This window comes from Artemia sp. Qi Xiang Cuo, chromosome 2 (genome assembly GCF_049724085.1).
Source record: "Artemia sp. Qi Xiang Cuo chromosome 2, ASM4972408v1, whole genome shotgun sequence".
Taxonomy (NCBI): Eukaryota; Metazoa; Arthropoda; class Branchiopoda; order Anostraca; family Artemiidae; genus Artemia; species Artemia sp. Qi Xiang Cuo.
The window spans coordinates 84,188,272-84,210,801 of NC_142795.1; the positions used below are offsets into that span (position 1 = coordinate 84,188,272).

General features: G+C 36.6%; 1 long non-coding RNA gene across 1 annotated transcript in view; it reads right to left on the reverse strand.

Moving 5' to 3' along the window:
* Window positions 1-5,516: 5,516 nt before the first annotated feature.
* Window positions 5,517-22,530, reverse strand: part of LOC148955716 (uncharacterized) — a 63,150-nt gene continuing 46,136 nt past the window's right edge. The window contains exons 2-3 of the long non-coding RNA XR_016143209.1: window positions 16,510-16,622; window positions 5,517-5,649 (exon numbers count right to left, since the gene is read on the reverse strand). This is a non-coding gene — a long non-coding RNA (uncharacterized LOC148955716). The remainder of the gene's footprint in view (window positions 5,650-16,509; window positions 16,623-22,530) is intronic.

Below are 22,530 nucleotides of genomic sequence, written 5' to 3' on the forward strand. Positions count from 1 at the left end.
TCAGTCTCAGTTTGCAAAGTGCAAGCTTACCTTGTAAAGTGCAAAGTGCAAAGTTGCAAAGTACAAACTTGTCTTCATAAGAAGTTAATAGCCTTGAAATAACCCTCATCGATACTTTTCAAATTGAAGTTAAATTAAGTAGGTAAAACGAAGTTTTTAGAAGTATCAGAAGTTCAAGTAATTTATGGTACTCCATGAATAAAAAAAAAATCGTTCCCATTTTCTTTTACAAATTTCTAAACAGATTTAAATCTTTCTAGGAACAAACACTATTTTAATAATATTAAGACATTATTTTTAAAACGGAAACTGATGAAAAATTTTCAAAAAGAAAATACAGGCAATTTTTTGGAATTAATTGTTATTTATTTCCATTCTTTCAAATTAATGCAACGTCAAAATTGACTTAGAATTGAGATATTTTCTAAAATATTATCTTGACATACTAATCTAAGGACTTTTTTCGACGTAACGCCTTTAATTAGGTGTTGTTTTCTTAGACCACACGGCAGTTCTATGACGAACAAATAAACTTTCAAATGGGGATAAATCCATATATTAAGACAGTGAAAAAACAAGTACAAAAGTCCAGATATTTCGATCTGGCGATAAAGCGACCGTAATCAGTAGAAATATTAAAAAAAAAGTCTGATGGAAATATCTGGACTTTTGTACCTGTTTTTTCACTGTCTAAATAAATGGATTTATCCCCATTTTGAAAGTTTATTTGTTCGTAATTTAAGGTAAAAAAATAAGGCTCACTTAAAAGCAGGAGATCGAAATCACAAAAATATGTGAGGTTGGGGAAGGGAGAGGAGTCAATGAAAACCGAGAAAATATTTTTCAAAGTTTAAAGGGGGAGACAACTTCTTTCTTTAAGTGAAAATACCAATGAAGGTGTTTTTCAAAGCCTGGGGGAATCTAGGAGGAAGATCTCCCCTCCCCCTCCGAATCGACACCCCTGGTTATAGAATACGCTATCTCCGAAACCTCTTTTTATTAAGTCTTTAATCAATAATTAGCTAATTAACATTCTTTGAATATAGGCTATCCGAAAACATTCTTCTCCAAGTAAGGTCACATTACCAAATAGGCTGCAGCCTATGTATTCTTGCCATTCAAAGACTTAATTATAGCTTTTGAATGTAGTAGTTTTCTTTGTGAAATATGTAAATGTTTTAAGTTTTGTATAATACTATTTGTCTATTTTCAATTAAAACTCTTCCTTTCAGCAAGGCAATTAAACAACTTAAAATGGCACTGAAAAAAAATGGCTTTTTGAAAAGAATGTCTTCTATTTTTGTCAACTTTCAGATTATAGTATTTCACTAAAAATGTTCATTATTGAATATAATAACTTTCTTCAATAAATGTGCTAACTGTTTTAAGTTTAGTACAACAGATCCATTCGCTTAGCTCCAAACAAATATCTTACTTAGAGCAAGGTAACATATCAATTTGAAAACCTCATTGAAAAACTACTACTACTACTACTACTAATAACTCATCGCAGCACAAAGCCACCTGAAGCTGACACAGCTAAGCACGCTCCTCCTCCATCCCAATCTATTCAAAGCCTCCCTTTTTACACCCTCCTAGGAAGTTCCAATTTCCCTCAAAATTCCTCCTTACGACGTCCTCCCACCCCAGACCAGGACGAACTGCTTTCCGTTTAGCCTTAGACGGTTGGCCGAAAAGGGCAATCTTCGGATATCTGTCATCCTTCATCCGCAAAACATGCCCTAGCCACCTCAACCTTTCTTTCATTATAGCCCTAAAAAGCGGGAATGAACCACATTTTTTCGTACAGCTTACTGTTTGAAATCCGGTCAGTCAGCCGGAAACTCAAAACAATCCGTAAGAAATTTCTCTGGAAAACATCTAGCAAATCTTCATCTGCTTTTCGGAGCGCCCATGTTTCAGAGCCCTATTTGACCACTGTCATCACTGTAGCTTCTAGTATCCTAATCTTGGCTTGCAGACTTATCTTCCTATTCTTTAAACCTTTTTTTTAACCTCGAAAGAACACCCTGGGTGTATGTAACTCTGGTATTGACCTGTTTGATGCACGTGCCCTCTTAAGTAGCACTGCTTACCGAGTAGATGAAGGAGTCCACCTAATTGGTCTTCTCGTTACCAGGTATCACCTTTTCATCTTCACTCGTTCCTAGCCTTAGCGACTTAGTCTTCTTAACATTAATTTTTAAACCTATTCTAGCACCCTGAACTCGCAAAACTCTAAAACTTCATTCATTTTGCTCACACTTTCATCTAAGATGCATAAATCCTCAGCATAATCTAAGTCCAGGAGACTTTTTTCTCCCCATTTGACTCCGTGGTCTCCCATTGCCTTTCCTATGCTCCTTAAGACAAAGTCCATCAAAATAATCCATATTAAGGGGGATAGAACACAATCCTGCTTAACTCCTGATTTCATACAAAACCAGCTGCTAACCTCATTTCCTACCTTAACCGCAGTAGGGTTATCCTCGTACATAGCACTAAGCACTTTAATGTATTTAACCGGTATCATAGGCAGCGCGCTAGCGCTGCCTAAGCAAAGAACGATGTGGGCACAATGTGTTTTTTCTCCACCCGGGCACTTCGTATCGAAGCAGTTGTCGTAGAAACTTCGAAAATGGCTAATTCAATTGGAAAAGGGAGTGGCTAGTGCCCTTTTTAATAGTCGAAAGTGATTGGAGGGCAACTAGCCCCCCCCACGTTCGACCTTCCCCCACACACATACAATCAAAATCTTGAGATAGCAATTTTTTCCAACGTAGTCGAAAGTTCTGCAAATTAGGTCGTTTAGGATAAAAAAACCCCATCGGAGCTTTCAGTGCAAGGGATGTAGTTTTTACCCTGGGTTCATATAAGGTTTATATAGTAAGTTCTTGTCGAAATTTCGAAAGGGGCTCATTTGATCGGAAATTGAAATTGCCCTTTTTAATAGTCGAAAGTGAGTGGAGAGTGATTAACACCCCTCTCACATACTCCATTTCCCCAAACACATCAAAGCTGAGAGATAGTCATTTTGTTCAATGTAGTCGAAAATTCTGGAAATTAGGTCTTTTAGGATAAAAAACCCCATCGGAGCTTTCAGTGCAAGGGTTGGAATTTGTGCCCTGGGGGCATATATGGTTTATATAGAAAGTTGTTGTAGAAATTTCAAAAGGGGCTCATTTTATTGAAAATTTAAATTGCCCTTTTTAATAGTCGAAAGTGAGTGAAGAGTGATTAACACCCCTCTCACATACTCCATTTCCCCAAACACATCAAAGCTGAGAGATAGTCATTTTGTTCAATGTAGTTGAAAGTTCTGGAAATAATGTATTTCAGGATGACAAACGCCCGAGAGTCCCCAGGGAAAAGGTTGTAAGTTATGCCCAGGGGGCATATAAGGGTTTTAATGATTGAGTTGTCGAAAACTTCAAAAGGGCCTCATTCAATTGGAAATTGAGAGGGATAGTGTCCTTTTTAATGGTTGAAAGTGATTGGACGGTAACTAACCCCTCTCTCACGCCCACCATTCCCCCAAACACATCCAATCAAAATTTTCAGATAGCCATTTTGTTCAACGTAGTATAAAGTTTTAGAAATCAGGACGTTATGTGGAACAACCCCCCCCCCCCACCCAGCCCTCAAGGCAACTTTTTTGAGTCATCTCCTGGGGGCATAAATGATTTTTTATAAAGTTTTTACGTAGAAATTTTAAAGGAGTCCATTTAATTGGAGATAGAGATGATTAAGGTCTGTATTAATAGTTGGAGGTGATGAAAGAAAGACAAACGCCGCTCTCACGCCCACCATTTTTCCAGACACATCCAATCAAAATTTTATAGCCATTTTGTGTAACGTAGTTGAAAGTTCTGGAAATTGGGTCTTAGGGGATGACAACCACCCTCACAGCCCTTAGGGTAAGAGTTGTAATTTATGCCCTTGGGCCATATAAGGTGTTTATAGGAAGTATTGTCGTAGAAACTCGAAAAAGGCTCATTCGATTGGAATTCGAAAGGCCTATGCCCTTTTTAATAGTCAAAAGTAATTGGAAGGCTTGACATTTTTATAGTAAAGATCGATGTGGATATAATGTATTTTTTTTTTGTTGTTGTTTAGACCAGGGCACTTTGTATCAAAGGAGTTGTCGTAGGAATTTCGAAAAGGGTTTATTTGATTGAAAATAGAAAGGGCCGATGCCCTTTTTAATAGTCGAAAGTGATTGGAGGGCAACTAATCCCCCTCCCACGCCCACCCTCCCATTTGACTTTATGTTTAAAAATCTCAGCAGTATCCCAAGAACGACTGAGGGTATTATTTTCAAACTTTTGGGGCTGCTTCTGCTCTTAAAATTTAACCAAATAAAAATAGCAGAAGTGTATGCAAGCTATCAAAGAAAGTAAACAGATTTTTTTGCGAATGGTATCAGGTTTTCCATTTCAGGTCAACTAGAGAAGGTATTAAACTAAATTAATCAGTAATTTTTGTGTTCAGATTTTTAAAAGGGTGTATGCTGTTAAAAATTGGTAAAAATTTTTCACCAGCAAATAAATAGCAGTTCAAACTATAAATTCTTAAAAAAACTAAAAGATTTAAAGTATTATTTTCTTTTTCTCTGAAAAGACTATGTCAATATAAAACAAACAGAAATTAATTAAAAAACTTTTTCCGCAAAATAAGTTTTTCAAAGAAAAGTAAAGAACTCCATTAAACAAAAAATGAGCAAAAATAAAATCAAATAATCTACCAAGCGTGAAACTACCACAAATCAGCATCGATAAATAAATAAAACCCAAAACGAGCAGAAATTACAATAAATAATCGAGTCAAACCCAAAACGAGCAGAAATTAACATAAGTTGGGCTCAAAACCCCTATGCCTTCCCAAGGCCAGAACATAATTTGCCCTTTACTGAAAAAAATACAATTGAGTGTGCATTATTAGTTTAATATACATATGCTGATATTTAGTATTCAAAATCTTAATACTATTTGATTTATTAAAGTTATAAAAGTAAAAAACATTTATATTAATAAAGAATAAAGAAAAAAAAAGAATAAAGAAACTTACACCTTCCATACTCAGATGATCTATAGTTTTATTTTTCAATTTTTGGAAAGGATTTCTGCACAAGTAAATGCCCAAGACCATACTTAATTAATTATTTTATCATTTATTTTTTTTACCAATTCTAAAGGGGAAAAAATATAATACTACTAGATTCGACGGGGCATATTCGAGAATGAACGCTGGAAAACTTTTAATCCTCAAAAAAAAAAAACCAAAAGTACCTAATAGGCATTATGTACAGCAAGTCAAAGAAAAACAAATATCTTACTTAACCAGCTTCAGTATATAAGCTAACAGCAGGGAGAAGTAGGAAGTTCCCCAGGTCAGAACCCTAAGTAACACCAATTACACAATTGTTTCATGAAAAGGACATCTATAAAAAAAATAACACGGAGGAAGGGATCAAGTTGCACAAAGTGGGACAAAAAATATGAGACAAACTTACAGTTTCATCAAACACTTTTGTGAATGTATACTGCATAACCTTTGCATTTTGCGTTGGCGATCGGACAGCTAGACTACCACCAGGAGGGGCAATTTCCAACGTTTTATCATCTAGGACTCTAATGCATCTTTCTTCAGCTAAAAAAGAAATAATAAAATATTGAAATGATCCTGGTCAAATCTAAAACTACTTAACATTCTATAACAGCCTCATAATGCTAATGTGTCATAAATATATTATGTAACATACTGAACCAATTCTGTGAAACCTGTAACTTTTATTCCATTGTTAACACTGGGTTTAAGCTTTGACTCCATTCTCCATCTATGGAGCGCACAGATCCCTGGATTACCTTGTTGTTTTGTTGGCTAACCACGTGGCTAAAGTGTCTTTCTACCTGGTTCCACAGTCAAAAGTAAATTCGCCTTTGATTGGACTGATTAAATGTGAACAACTTTTTGCTTGTTCCTAAACTACAAAGACAGATCCTTACACGGTAACTGTATTATAGTAAGTATCAGGCTAACGTTTTATAAGTATCTTTATTTGGTTAAAGAGACACTCTGGGTCAAGGTGAAATTCCCAAATAAGTTTGTCATTATTATTAAAATGTATATTCCTCCAAGTTATCAGATAGTCAGCTAACCTTGAATCCTCTGTTGATTACATGAGTAAATCTCTCCAAATCAGTCACCATTTTAAATGGCAATTTCAATGTCCACCACAAAATGTGGCATCAAAACAAAATAACTGTCTAAAGAGAACTCACGTGCATGACCCGTCTCTATCCTATAAACTTGAGAAGCTTGTTAATTATGACACAAGAATGGACCTGAATGTGCCTTACCATTCAACCCCAAAAAGACATGAGTAGTTTATTCGATAATGCTATAGAGTAAATTGAATTAGTCTTCTGAGAACCCTGAATTGTAAAACCCTTCTCAAAAAAAGGTCCTGACAAGGTTATGAAGGCATATTCCAAGGTTATATTAGATTTTATCAACACTGGTCTCTCTCTCTCAGCAGAGACTATTGAGAAGAATCCATGAAAGTATCAATGTGTTTGTATGGTTTGCCAATATCGGCAACAATACGAGGAAAATTCTGCTCCCAACTCCAAAATACTTCGATAAAGAACAGTGGAGAGTTCGTATGGAGCTCTTGTCAACATGAAAAGTTTTCACGTCTTTCACGTCGAAAGTTTTCACGTCTGGAGAACGTCAAACCATCCTCTTTCTCGAGACTGACGAGGTTAGAGTCCAATATCACAGGCTAAGACTGAGGCTTGTGCTAAGGCCTTTGCCAAATTTTCACGTCTTTGCGACAACACCAAAGTAGTGTCTAATTTCCTTCAATGCACAGAATCCACCCTTAGCATGTCAGCTACTCTGCTTAGAAAGTTCAGCACATTCCAATCCAAATGCTGTCTATAAGCACTGTAGGTTGAACAAGTCAGTCCTCTAGCATATTTCTTCTGGTCTGCTTTCACTCTCGAGCCTTTGCAAGACTGCGAGTTCTGCTCCCGTCATCCCTCTTCAAAAGCCAGATAGCAGCCATTTCCATATTATCTTTTGTGTATATCCCAACATGGAACTTTTTTTTTTTAATTAACTTACTTTAAGGACAATACAGCATTCAAACATTTAACCAGTGACTGTCTATTAAGACACAAAGCTCTGAAGATGGATGGCTGCAAGCCTTTACGTATGTCTTTTGTCAAAATGCTTATTAGCAATAAGCAGTATAGATTCTGCCAGAAAGGACAGAATGAATGAATTTTATTGCCTACATTTAAAAGAACAAAGACAGCAAGGAATGGAGAAAAGAAAAATGAAAAGAAAACCGCAGACACAATTAATGAATAAACAAGCTAAATTAATACATCACTAGCTAAGAAACATGAAGAAAGAGAAGAAAAAATTAACAGCAGAAAGCTAGGAGGAAAGTGTACATAAAAAAAAGATATTTTCGAACTGCTGACTATTGCTTTGTAAATACTATGCGCAGAGTCTAAAGGCTTTAGGAATTTCTCCCTCCTGATTGATATAACAGACAAGCAATCATTGAGTCCATAACGTGCTGATATCTGTCGGTTTCTTCGCCAGAGGAGGAGACTTAACATGTATTTTGCAAACTATTAAACATATTACGGATTGTGTTTTTCTCATCAAAAGTAACAATGGGCAAGAAAGGTGACAGGGCAAACATATGGGGGGGAAGAGTCGTAAATTCGGGCCTGAATACAGCAGTTATATATTCGCTTGCAAGACATACTCATCCCACATGCCATTCTCATTTTCTGTTTAAGATCATTTATTAGAGAGAGCCAGGTAGCTTTTATATTAGATCCAATGGGCAAATCAAGACAATTCATTAAAACTACTGCAGTAACAGCATTGCTACCTAGTGTAAAAGTGACAGGCTCTGATTTTTTCTGGTTACAGTTGAAAAACACTTACCTCACTCTTACTGGAATTGAATTCTAAGCCTATGTTAACAGGTTTCTTATACAAAATACTGAAACTACTCTCTATGCCAGGGGAACCTAAATTATCTTGCGGGCCACTTTGGAAATGCACCATAACTCCGCGGGCCGCATATAAAACTATATATACCCATGTTATATTTAGACCTACTATAGATACTTTTTGGAGTGACAAATTGACATTTAACGAATTTTCATTCATTATCTTTTTCATTCGAATTTTCATTCATTAGGCAGCGCAATAGCGCTGAATAAGTAAAGAACGATGTTAGCACAATGTATTATTTATTATTTTTTGGGGGGTTGGTCTTAAACCAGGGCACTTCGTATCGAAGGAGTTGTCGTAGAAAGTTCGAAAAGCACTCATTCGATTGGAAATTGGAATGGCTTGTGCCCTTTTGAGTTGGCGAAAGTGATTGGAAGGCAACTAACACCCCTTCCACACCCACAATTTCCCCAAACACATCCAATTAAAATTTTGAGACAGTCATTTTGTTCAACGTAGTTGAAACATCAAGAAATGATGTATTAGAGGAGGACACCCCCCCCCGAAGTCCTCAGGGCAAGGGTTGTAATTATGCCCTGGGGGCATATAAGGTTCTTATTGAAAGCCTTGTCGAAGAAGCTTCAAAAAGGGCTCATTCAATTGGAAATTCAAAGGGCTAGTGCCCTTATTAAAAGTCGAATGTGATTGGAGGGCAACTAACCCCCTCTTACGCCCACCATTTCCCCAATCATGCAATCAAAATTTTGAGATATCCATTTTGTTCAATGCAGTTGAAAGTTTTGGAAATTAATTTTTTGAGGATGATATCCTTAGGGCAAGGGTTGTAATTTATGCCCTGGGGGCATATAAGGTTTTTTTTTTATAGAAATCAGTTGTAACAACTTTAAAAAGGGCTCATTTGATTGGAAATTGAAAGAGCTAGTGCCGTTTTTAATAGTTGAAAGTGATTGGAGTGCAGTTAACCCCCCTCTCACACCCACCCTTTTCCCAGACACATTTAATCATAATTTTGAAACAGCCATTCTATTCAACGTAGTTGAAAGTTTTGGAAATTATGTCATTGAGGATGACAAACCCCCCAAACCCCTCAGGGCAAGGGTTGTAAGTTATGCCCTTGGGGCATATAAGGTTTTTACAGAAACCATTGTCATAGAAACTTCAAAAGGGGCTCATTCAATTGGATATTCAAAGAGCTAGTGCCCTTTTTAATAATTGAAAGTGATTTGAGGGCAACTAACCCCCTCTCACGCCTACCATTTCCCGAAACATCCAATCAAAATTTTGAAATATCCAATTTGTTTAATAAAGTTGAAAGGTTTTGAAATTGAGGATGTTACCCCCCCCCCAACCCCCCGCACCGAAAGTGTTGGAAGTGATGACTATGGTGCATATAATATTTTTAATAGACAGCGTTGTCATAGAAACTTGAAAAAGGGCTCATTCAATTGTGAATTGAGAGGGTTAGTACCCTTTTTAATAGTCAAAAGCCATTGGAGGGCAAATAACCCCCTATCACGCACACCATTTCCCCAAACACATGCAATTTTGAGATATCTATTTTGTTCAACGTAGTTGAAAGTTCTGGAAATTAGGTCATTAAGGATGACAAAACCCCCCATAGCCCTCAGGGAGAGGGTTGTAAGTTATGTCCTGGGGACATATAAGGTTTTTATAGAAAGCGTTGTTGTAAAAACTTCAAAAAGGGCTCATTCAATTGGACATTGAAATGGCTAATACCCTTTTTAATAAGTGAAAGTGATTGGAGGGCACCTATCCCCATATCACGCCGACCGTTCCTATTAAAAATGCGATAAAAATTTTGCGATATCCGTTTTGTTCAACGCAGTTGAAAACTTTGGAAATTAGGTCTTTATGGATGACAGAGGTTTCATAGCACCCGGACCGAGGGTTGTAAGGTGTGCCCTGAGGGGATATAAGGTTTTGATAGAAAGCGGTTGTAGAAACTTCAAGAAGGGCTCACTTGATTGGAAATTAAAAGAGCTAGTGCCCTTTTTTATAGTCGTAAGTGATTGGAGGGAAGGTAACCCCCCTCTCACGCCCACGATTATCCCAAACACATATAATCATAATTTTGGAACAACCATTCTGTTCAACGTAGTTGAAAGTTTTGGAAATAATGTCATTGAGGATGAAAAACTCCATACACCCCTCAGGGCCCAGGTTGTAAGTTATGCCCTTGCGGCATATAAGGTTTTTATAGAAACCAGTTTCATAGGAACTTCAAAAGCGGCTCATTCAATTGGATATTAACAGGGCTAGTGTTCCCCTTTTTAATGATTGAAAGTGATTTGAGGGCAACTACCCCCCTTTCACACCTACCATTTCCCCAAACATTCAATCAAAATTTTTAAATATCCATTTTGTGTAATGCAGTTGAAGGTTTTGACATTGTGGATGATACCCCCCCCCCCCACCACCCCTCAACGAAAGTGGTGTAAGTTATGCCTGTGGGGCCGATAAGTTTTTTCATAGTAAGCGTTGTCATATAAACTTGAAAAAGGGCTCAGTCAAGTGGTAATTGAGAGGGTTAGTGCCCTTATTAATAGTCAAAAGCACTTGGAGGGCAATAACCCCCTGTCACGCACACCATTTCCCCAAACACATGCAATTTTGAGATATCTATTTTGTTCAACGTAGTTGAAGGTTCTGGAAATTAGGTCATTAAGGATGAAAAAAAAACCCACAGCCCTCAGGGCGAGGGTTGTAAGTTATGTCCTGGGGACATATAAGGTTTTTATAGAAAGCATTGTTGTAAAAACTTCAAAAAGGGCTCATTCAATTGGAAATTGAAATGGCTAGTACCCTTTTTAATAGGTGAAAGTGATTGGAGGGCAACTATCCCCCTCTCACATCCACCATTTCCCCAAACACATACAATCAAAATTTTGAGATATTCTTTTTGTTCAACGCAGTTGAAAGTTTTGGAAATTAGGACCTTGAGGATGATACCCCCCCTCAGAGCCCTCAGGGCAAGGGCTGTAAGTTATGCCCTGGGGGTATATAAGATTTTTATAGAAAGCGGTTGTAGAAACTTCAAGAAGGGCTCACTTGATTGGAAATTAAAAGAGCTAGTGCCCTTTTTTATAGTCGAAAGTGATTGAAGGGAAGGTAACCCCCCTCTCACGCCCACAATTTTCCCAGACACATTTAATCATAATTTTGAAACTGCCATTCTGTTCAACGTAGTTGAAAGTTCTGGAAATTATGTCATTGAGGATGAAAAACTCCCCAAACCCCTCAGGGCAAGGGTTGTAAGTTATGCCCTTGAGGCATATAAGGTTTTTACAGAAACCATTGTCATAGAAACTTCAAAAGGGGCTCATTCAATTGGATATTCAAAGGGCTAGTGCCCTTTTTAATAATTGAAAGTGATTTGAGGGCAACTAACCCCCTTTCACGCCTACCACTTCCCTACACATCCAATCAAAATTTTTAGATATCCAATTGGTTTAATGCAGTTGATGGGTTTTGATCTTGAGGATGATACCCCCCCCCAACACCCCTCAACGAAAGTGTTGTAAGTTATGCCCTTGGGGCATATAAGATTTTTAATAGAACGCGGTGTCGTAGAAACTTGAAAAAGGGCTCATTCAATTGGGAATTAAGAGGGTTAGTACCCTTTTTAATAGTCAAAAGCAATTGGAGTGCAATAACCCCCTGTCACGCACACCATTTCCCCAAACACATGCAATTTTGAGATATCTATTTTGTTCAACGTAGTTGAAAGTTCTGGAAATTAGGTCATTGAGGATGAAAAAACCCCCCAAAGCCCTCAGGGTGAGGGTTGTAAATTATGCTCTGGGGACATATGAGGTTTTTATAGAAAGCGTTTTCGTAAAAACTTCAAAAAGGTCTCATTCAATTGGAAATTGAAATGGCTAGTGCCCTTGTTAATAGTTGAAAGTGATGGGAGGGCAACTATACCCCTCTCACATCCACCATTTCCCCAAACACATACAATCAAAATTTTGAGATATTCTTTTTGTTCAACGCAGTTGAAAGTTTTGGAAATTAGGACCTTAAGGATGATACCCCCCCCCCTCAGAGCCCTCAGGGCAAGGGCTGTAAGTTATGCCCTGGGGGTATATAAGATTTTTATAGAAAGCGGTTGTAGAAACTTCAAGAAGGGCTCACTTGATTGGAAATTAAAAGAGCTAGTGCCCTTTTTTATAGTCGAAAGTGATTGAAGGGAAGGTAACCCCCCTCTCACGCCCACAATTTTCCCAAACACATTTAATCATAATTTTGAGACTGCCATTTTGTTCAACGTAGTTGAAAGTTCTAGAAATTATGTCTTTGAGGATGCCAAACCCTCCAAACCCCTCAGCCTAAGGGTTGTAAGTTATGCCCTTGGGGCATATAAGGTTTTTATAGAAACCATTGTCGTAGAAACTCCAAAAACGGCTAATTCAATTGGAAATTAAAAGGGCTAGTGCCCTTTTTAATAGTCGAAAGTAATTGGAGGGCAACTAAACCCCCTCTCACGCTCACCATTTCCCCAAACACATGCAATCAAAATTTTGAGATATCCATTTTGTTCAGTGCAGTTGAAAGTTTGGAAATTAGGTCTTTGTGGATGATACCCTCCCCACACACCCCTTAGGGCAAGGGTTGTAAGTTATGCCCTTGGGGCATATAAGATTTTTTATAGAAAGTGTTATCGCAGAAACTTCAAAAAAGGGCTCATTCAATTGGGAATTGAGAGGGCTAGTGCCCTTTTTAGTAGCAGAAAGTGATTGGAGGGCAAATAACCCCCCTCGCACGCCCATCATTTCCCCAAACACATCCAATTAAAATTTTGAGATAGCCATTTTTCTCAACATAGTTGACCGTGAAAGAAATTAGGTCTTTAAGGATGGCAACTCCCCACAGAACTCAGGGTAAGGGTTGTAAATTATGCCCTGTGAGCATATAAGTTAGAAAGTGTTGTTGTAAAAACTTCAAAAAGGATTCATTTGATTGGAAATTGGAAGGGATAGTGCCCTTTTTAATAGTCGAAAGTGATTGGAGGGCAACTAACCCTCTCTCACGCCCACCATTTTCCCAAATACATTCAATCAAAATTTTGAAATAGCCATTTTGCTCAACATAGTTCAAAGGTCCTGAAATCATATCTGAGGGTGACAAACCCCCACATCCGCCAGGGCAAAGGTTGTAAGTTATGCCCTGGGGGCATATAAGGTTTTTATAGAAAGCGTTGTCGTTGAAACTTCAAAAACGCCTCATTCAATTAGAAATTGAGAGGGTTAGAGCCCTTATTAATATTCAAAAGAGATCGGATGGCGAATGCCCCCCACGCCCATCATTTGCCCAAACACTTCGGATCAACATTTTGGTACAGCCATTTTGTTGAACGTAGTTGAAGGGTCTGGAAATTATGTTTCTGAGTGTGACAATCACTGCCCACAGCCCTCAGGACTAAGGTTGTAAGTTATGCCCTGGGGGCATATAAGGTTTTTATAGACTGATTTGTTATAGAAATTTTAAAAAGGGCTCATTCAATTGGGAATTGAGATGGCTAGTACCTTTATTAATAGTCAAAAGCGATTGGAAGGACGAATACCCCCCCCCCCACGCCCATCATTTCCCGAAACACTTCCGATCAACGTTTTGATATAGCCATTCTGTTGAACGTAGTTGAAGGGTCGGGAAATTATGTTTTAAGTATGACAACAAAAGCCCTCAGGGCTAAGATTGTAAGTTATGCCCTGGGGGAATATAATGTATTTTATTATAAGCGTTATCGTAAAAACTCCAAAAGTCATTGGATTGGAAAGTGAGAGGGTTATTGTCCTTTTTAACAGTCGAAAATAATCGGAAGGAGAATAACCCCCGCCCCAAACCCATCATTACCCCAAACATTTCCAATCAACATTTTGATATGGCCATTTTGTTCAACATAGTTGAAAGTTCTGGAAATTATGTCTTTGAGGATAACAAACCTTCCCACATAGCCCCCCTGACAAGGGTCCTAAGTCATGCCCTTGGGGCATATAAGGTTTTATAGACAGTTTTGTAGTAGAAACTTCAAAAAGGGTTCATTCGATTCGAAATTGAGAGGACTAGTGCCTTTTTTATTAGTCGAAAGTGACCAGAGGGCAAATGCCACCCCCCATGCCCATCATTTCCCCAAACACTTACAATCAAAATTTTGAGATAGCCTTTTTTTCAGCATATCAGAAAGGTCTGTGAATTATGTTTTTGAGGATAAAAATCTCCAGCACTCAGGCCAAGGGTTTTATATATGCCCTGGGAATATTTAAGGTTTTTTTTATAGAAAGTATGGTCATATAAACTCCGGAGGGGGCTTATTGGATTTGTAATCAGATGCTCTAGTGCTATTTTTAAGAGTCAACGTGACAGAGGGCAGCTACAAACCCCCACCCCCCCCTCCCCCCTCACACACACACACGTCGTATTGTCCCGAAATGCATCTAATAGAAGTTTTGAGATAGCCATTCTATTCAAAATAGTCTAAATATCATATAACAAGGCTTTTGGGGTTGAAACAAACCCCAGAGATTAGGGGAAAGGGTTGTAAGTTATGTCCAGGGGGTATTTAAGGTTTTCGTGGAAGGTATGGTTGTCCCACAGTGAAAACCCTCCAATTGAGCAGAAATTAATATGAGTAGGGTTTTAAACCCCATGCTTTCTAAAAGCAAGAATATAATTTGCACTTTACTGAAAAAATTCTTTTAAATGTTTTCACTTTTATAACTTTAAGAAATCAAAATTAATTAAGATTTTAAGGAATAAATATCAGCATATGTATATTAAACTGACAATGCACATTTTTTTCAGTAAATTCAATCTAATTTGTTCAGTAAAGTATAAATTACATTCTGGCTTTTAGAAAGCATAGGGTTTAGAGCCCTACTCAGATTAATTTCTGCTAGTTTAGAGTTTGACTTATTTTAAGTTCTGTTTGTTTTGGGTTTCATTTATTTATTGATACTGATTTGTGGTAGTTGTATGCTTGGTAGATTATTTGATTCTAGTTTTGTTCATTTTTGGTTTAATGGAGTTCTTTACTTTTTTTCAAACTTATTTTGTGGAAAAAGTTCTTTTAACTAATACATATAAACACAAATAATATAATAACAATAATGACACTAAATGAACATTGTAAAAAATATATAATACTAAAGAAAAATAAAATAAAATCATAGAAAAATATTTATTTCACTAGTGCAATATTTGTTTTCCGCTTTTCACTTAACTTATGCAAGTCGATCTCAATTTGGGTATCTGCACATCGTAATTGGTGTTGAAGTTTTTAACAGGGACAAGGGAACAGGTCTGAGCATTCATACTGAAGATAAAAGGCCTTAAATTAAATAATAAGATCCATATTTTGTCACGTTTTGTAATATATAGGCTAGTCTTTTTCACTGGAATTAACTACTATATTGTTTATAATACTTTTCGTTTGGTCCTTAACACATAATTGTCATTAAGAGATTAAGATTGTGTATTAATTACAGAGATAGGATATTATTAACTGTTATAAAACTGGATATTAATTACTGACCGTAGGTTTACATATAAACTTCAGTGGAATTCCCTAAAATATGCCCTTATCTTGTTATGACTTGGGAAGTCACACTGACATCCCATGACCTTTAATAATACATATTTAGCCTTTTAGGGGCAATCCTAAAATGGGACATTGAATAATATTCCCTAAAATCCCTGGGACATTGAAAGGGCATCAGGTTGCACTCTAATCAAGCTTGGTCCACTAAAAAGGCCTATAGCTCAGGATTTGGAATCAAACAAGTCTTCTATCAAGTTTCTATAGACATCTACCCTATATGATAGGGCCTGGGAACATAACATGAGATACACGTTGCTGTTACGGTAACTAATTCAATGCTTTTGCAGTTTTTTTTTGTTTTTTTTTAGTAGAGTCAGAAGATAAAGGTTTCTTAGCATGTTTATTTGGTTCTAAAAGTCTTTTTTAAGCAATAAGGGTCAAAGATAGACTAAAAACAATTTAACGTTTTTAAAGCATTTTCAGCAATCTGTGTGGATCAAATCCTTTCCTGACTCAAAAACTGAGACATTGGTTCAGAATATTTGAACTACATATACAAAACTTTTTTTCTTTTAAGGAAGTTAATATTCCCTCTGCACTTTCATCTACAATAACATCTATATTGTCTGGGATTGGATAAAAATTAACCCTCTCCCCCTTATAATATTTGCAAAAAAAAAAAAAAAATGAGGTGCATACATTCACCTGTAAAATCTGTCAACTACATTTTATCCTCTATAGACAAATACATTTGCAAGTTTAGGGGGGGGGGGGGGTATATGGGGAGTTTTTCCATGTGGTGGTGTGGCACAGGTCTTAAATATGAGTGAGTACATTTCAAGGCTAATACTTTTTATATTTATGTCACAGTACAGTTGTCTATACTACTAATTGGGAAAGAATTCCTCCTTGTCTAATGTTCCCTGCAGTATATGCTACTGACATACCTTCATCTATGGGCCTTATCCTGCAGTAGATTTCAACTGGCTGGCGTAGCAATGCTTCATCACTATTAAGCCTGGCACCAGGAGTTCTACCTCGAGTCCTTGCTCTCGCATGTCTAAAATCACAAGAATTGTAAAGCTATTTTCTCCTGGTTTACCAAAGAAACCAAAAATGTTATGTTATACTCAATTTTTTTTTAAAACTGAACTATGTCACCTTGCTGGATTTAGTACATTAACGGTTTTTTGCTTTGGATAGGGAGGGTGAGCATTTTTTTTTTTTTTTCTTGATTATAATCCACTAATAACTGGTTATAGGTAATGGAAAACATCTTGAGATTAAGCAAAAGAGCACATAAGGACTGGATCATAAATTAGCATTTTGAATAGAATTTAGACACAACAATCAAGTCCAAGGTAACACTCTTGGACATTATAACAATAATCTGGAGCAGTGCAATAATAATTGCTCTAAAGTGAATGAAGGGCACACTGTAACGTTATTCTAGAATGTAGATTCCAAACATTTAATTTGCTTGTTTCTGTTTTTTTTCTAATGCTGTATAATTGTTTTATTTTTATCATCAGCTTAATTGTCATATTGTTTGCTTAATCCTACTGTTGTTTAGGTATTTCTGGGCATTCCTTATTCAGACCATCATTTTTTATCATTGCCACCCCCCCCCCAAATAACTTTTTTCTGTATGTGCCTAATACAACTCCCAGAGTTGTATTTTTTTTTTAACAGCTTTAAACCCAAAATAATAACATAACTTTCTTGATAGCCCTTTAAAGAAATTTTAATGTCTCTTGAAAGAACCCTTAACGGGTATTACATTCCAAGTTTAAATACTATAATAGTGTTTGAAAGATTATGCAACAATAACTTATTCTGCTGTTAATAAAGGTACCTTTAAAAAAAAGGGCAAAAGAAAAATTCCATAGCTCCTCCTAAGGTTAAACCAATTTGGACCAATATCTAAAAGATGTACTTTATAAAAAGTTTTGCTAACATTCTAACCTAATTACCCAACATTCTAACCTAATTAACCAACAATCACAAATTCCTTAAAAATATTTTTTGATGGGTGCAGTGCTTACTGTATAACAGGCACCTAAAATTTGAATAGGTAAATGAATTAAATGAACATATACATACAAGAGCCAAATTCCCTTTTTTTAGGGCATCTGGTCTTGAGATTCCTTGTCTCTGATTCAAATTAGCCTAGTTTCACTTATGAAGCAGTAGTCATTATATTTCTACAGGAGGAATTATATTAGAGTTGCAACAGGTTCAAGGAGTCAAAAATAGGGACTTTTTTTGCAATAAGTACCAATAGTAAGTAAGCACCAGTCTAGCAGGTAGATCAGTTTAAAAGGGCATCTCTTAAAGAGGCAAACTCAGTTTCATGAGCTTGCAAGTTAAGATGCCACCATCTTATTGTTGACTGATACTTTGGAGATTCAAACTGAACTTTTTTCTATACATCTGGTAATTTTTTTAATTAAGCAGAAACACCATTTTACTAGCTTATGAACTTTTGTGAGGCCTAGATAACATAAAAAATGTATAGCCAAAACAAAAGTTAGAATTTTTTCCAATTCTCATGTCTACTACTTCTCAACTTGTAAGATAATTTTTTTTAAACAGGTCTACATCTAGATTAGCTTTCTTCTGTAATATGTACAAAGATTCCTCCTGGAGATGACCATTATATTCTCTATTCAACACACTAAATGTAATGGCTGATACTATTGTCATCTCTTTTCCCTAAATGGGGGCAGAAAAAGATCTAAATTATATGCAAAACTTCATAAGAGCACACAATAATCACAAAATTCTGACTTTATCATATAAAAAAGTTTCTATCAAACAGATTGTCATGGATCTTTGTGTTCTAATTAATTAAAAAAACTGTTTCCACAAAATAAGTTTTTCAAAGAAAAGTAAAGAACTCCATTAAACAAAAATGAGCAAAACTAAAATCAAATAATCTACCAAGCATGAAACTACCACAAATCAGCATTGATAAATAAATGAAACCCAAAACGAACAGAAATTACAATAATTAATCAAGTCAAACTCAAAACAAGCAGAAATTAACATAAGTTGGGTGCAAAACCCCTATGCCTTCCCAAGGCCAGAACAAAATTTGCACTTTACTGAAGAAATATAAATGTTTTTACTTTTATAACTTTAATAAATCAAATAATATTAGCATTTTGATTACTAAATAACAGTATATGTATATTAAACTGACACTAACTAGGGGTTTTGAGCCCAACTTATGTTAATTTCTGCTCGTCTTGACCTTGACTTGGTTATTTATTGTAATTTCTGCTTGTTTTGGGTTATATTTATTTATCGATGCTGATTTGTGGTAGTTTCATGCTTGGTAGATTATTTGATTTTATTTTTGCTCATTTTTTGTTTAATGGAGTTCTTTACTTTTCTTTGAAAAACTTATTTTGCAGAAAAAGTTTTTTTAATTAATTTCTGTTCATCTTATATTGACACAGTCTTTTCAGGGAAAAAGAAAGTACTACTTTAAATCTTTTCTTTTCTCTAAGACTTTACAATTTTGCCTGCTATTTGTGTGCTGGAAAAAAATCTTCAGCAATTTTTAGCAACCTACACCTTTTAAGAAATCTGAAGACACATATTACTGTTTAATTTAGTTTAATACCTCCTCTAGTGGACCTGTAATGGAAAACTTGATACCATTCGCAAAAAAATCTGTTTACTTTCTTGGATAGCTTGGATGCACTTATGCTATTTGGATTTGGTTAAATTTTAAGAGCAGAAGTCGCCCCGAACGTTATCATCCTAAAAGACCTAATTTCCAGAACTTTCAACTAAATTGAAGAAAATGGATATCTCAAAATTTTGATTTGATGTGTTTGGGAAAATGATGGGCGTGAGAGGGGCATTAGTCGCTATCTAATTATTTTCAACTATTAAAAATAGGCACTAGCCCTTTCAATTTCCAATTGAATGAGTCCTTTTGAAGTTTCTACGACAATGCTTTCAGTATTCATTTTATATTTCCACAGTGAAAAAACAACATCTTTTGTCCTGAGGCCTTGGGGTTAAAGGTGTGTACATCTTAAGGACCTATTTTTCGACAGTACCGCAAATATGAGTTAAAATGGCTATCTAAAAATTTTGATAGGATGTGTTTTGAGGAATGATGGGCATGGGGGAGGGGGCTAGTTGCCCTCCAATCACTTCTGCCTATTAAAAAGGGTACTAGCGCTTTGAATTTCCAATCAAATGAGCCTGTTTTGAAGTTTCTACAACAATACCTTCTATAAAAACCTCATTTGCCCCCACGGCATAACTTAAAACCCTTGCCCTGAGGGTTGTGGGGGTGTGTCCTCGTCAAAAACATATTTTCTATCTGGAAATCAACTACGCTGAACAAAATGGCCATCTAAAAATTTTGATTGGATGTGTTTGGGGGAATGATGGGCATGGGGGGTGGCTAGTTGCCCTCCTTTCACTTTTGACTATTAGAAAACAGTACTAGCCCTTTGAATTTCAATTGAATTAGCCTTTCCTGAAGTTTCTATGACAATGCCTTCTATAAAAACCTTATATACACCCTTTCAAAGAGTGGGCCCTGAATGAGCCCTTTTCAAAGTTCTATGGCATCTTCTTCAATACTAAGTGCCCTGCTGTGAAGGAAAAAAATAATAAATAATACATTGTGCCAACATTGTTCTTATATGCCCTCAAGGCATAACTTAAAACCCTTGCCCTGAGGGTTTTGGGGGAATGTCCTCCTCAAAAACATATTTTCTATCTGGAAATCAACTCTGCTGAACAAAATGGCTATCTCAAAATTTTGATTGGACGTATTTGGGGGAATGATGGGCGTCGGGGGGGGGGCTAGTTACCCTCCAATCACTTTAGACTATTAAAAAGGGCACTAGCCACACCAATTTCCAATCGAATGAGCCCTTTTCGAAGTTTCTATGACGATTCCTTCAATACAAAGTGCTCAGGTATGGAGAAAAAAAACAACACATTGTACCCACATCATTCTTTACTTAGGCAGCGCTAGCGCACTGCCTATGATTAATGTTTTTCCTAGTTAAATGATATTATTGTTGCAACAATAAAAAATTATAGTTAAACATGTTATTGTTGAAAAGAACAATAGAAAACATGAATTAAAATATGTGCAACCAATTATGAAAATCATGTGAATATAAATATTCTGTAAATGGGCCTATAGCCAGTTACAAAGAAATTTTTTTAGTATTATAGTGTTATCTAGTGCAGCTTTGTGCCAAGGTCTACACCAGGCCAGCTAGGGAGGGGTACAATTGTTAGCAAATTTTTGTATTAAATGCATGTTCAAATAGCTAAGAAATAGACAAACCTTTAGAATCAGAATTGCACCTTGAATCCAAATATAGCCTTCAAATGCATCATAAATGAAATTTACCATGGAGAAAGGGAGGTTAATTTCATGTGGATTGCAAATGAATATTATATTTGGGTTCAGGAGGAAATTCTGATCCTATAAAATTGTCTATTTATTAGGTATTTCAATATTTATTTAACAAAAAAAAATTCAAAATAATTCTATTTAAGTGGACTGGATTGTCTGAAAAACTCTGTTTTCAAGTTTAAATGGAAAAGAATTCCTTGATTGTATTCATCTAGTTCTACCTAGCCTATTTCCAAATAAGTGAGCCATCCTAGCTGAGTTGGTTAGTGCACTGTACTTGAAATCCTTATAACAAGGGTTCAAGTCAAAGTGTTGCTGGCTATTTGGTTTGGAATGCAGCCCAACAGTTTGACTCTGTAAGCTCTGCCAAATTTGACCCAGCCCTAAATGGGTACCTGGAGAAATCTGGAGAAAAAACATGGAAAGCATTGGGATGATTCAACCCCAACTTTACATTGCACTCCTGGCTGAAGGCATTAAATCAGAAGATTTTCACCTGCACTACACAGACCACTGGTCAGTATGTGTAAGTTTCTTTTTCATTTAAGTTTATTCCCAAATGTGTAAATCATATAATAGGCAGCACAATAGCACTAACTAAGAAAGAACAATGTTAGCACTGCATTATTTATTTATTTATTTTTCTGTAACTGGGCACTTTGTATCAAAGGAGTTGTTGTAGAAACTTCAAAAAGGGCTCATTCAATTGGAAATTGGAGTGGCTAGTGCCCTTTTTAATAGTCAAAAATGATTGGAGGGCAGCTAGCCCCCCCCCCCCCCCGCCCATCATTCCCCCAAACACATCAAATCAAAACTTTGAGATAGCCATTTTGTTCAGCGTAGTTGATTTTCAGATAGAAAATATGTTTTTGAGGAAGACATTCCCCCACAACCCTCAGGGAAAGAGTTTTAAGTTATGCCCTGAGGGCATATTAGAACAATGTTGGCACAATGTATTATTTATTATTTTTTTCCTTCACAGCAGGGCACTTTGTATCAAAGAAGTTGTCATAGAAACTTCGAAAAGGGCTCATTAGATTGGAAATTGGAGTGGCTTGTGCCCTTTTTAATAGTCAAAAGTGATTGGAAGGCAACTAGCACCCTTTCCACGCCCACCATTTCCCTAAAAACATCCAACCAAAATTTTGAGATAGCCATTTTGTTCAACACAGTTCAAAGTTCAGGAAATTCTACCTTTGAGCAGGACACTCCATCCACAGTCTTCAGGGCTAAGGTTATAAGTTACGCCCTTGGGGCATAAGCTATGCCCTGGGGGGCAAAGGGCTAGTGCCCTTTTTAATAGTCAAAAGTGATTTGAGGGCAACTAACCCCCCTCTCACGCCCACCTTTTCCCCAAACACATCCAATCAAAATTTTTAGATAGCCATCATGGGCGCCCATACGCTGAATTCCAGGGGGGGGCAAACCTCGTCTAATTGGCACTTTTAATGCTATATAATAGAAATCTCAGAACAAAAATATAAAAATAAGGCAACATCATTCAGCCAGGGGGGGCGGCAGGAGCCCCCCCCCCCCTGCCCCCCCATATGGGCGCCCATGATAG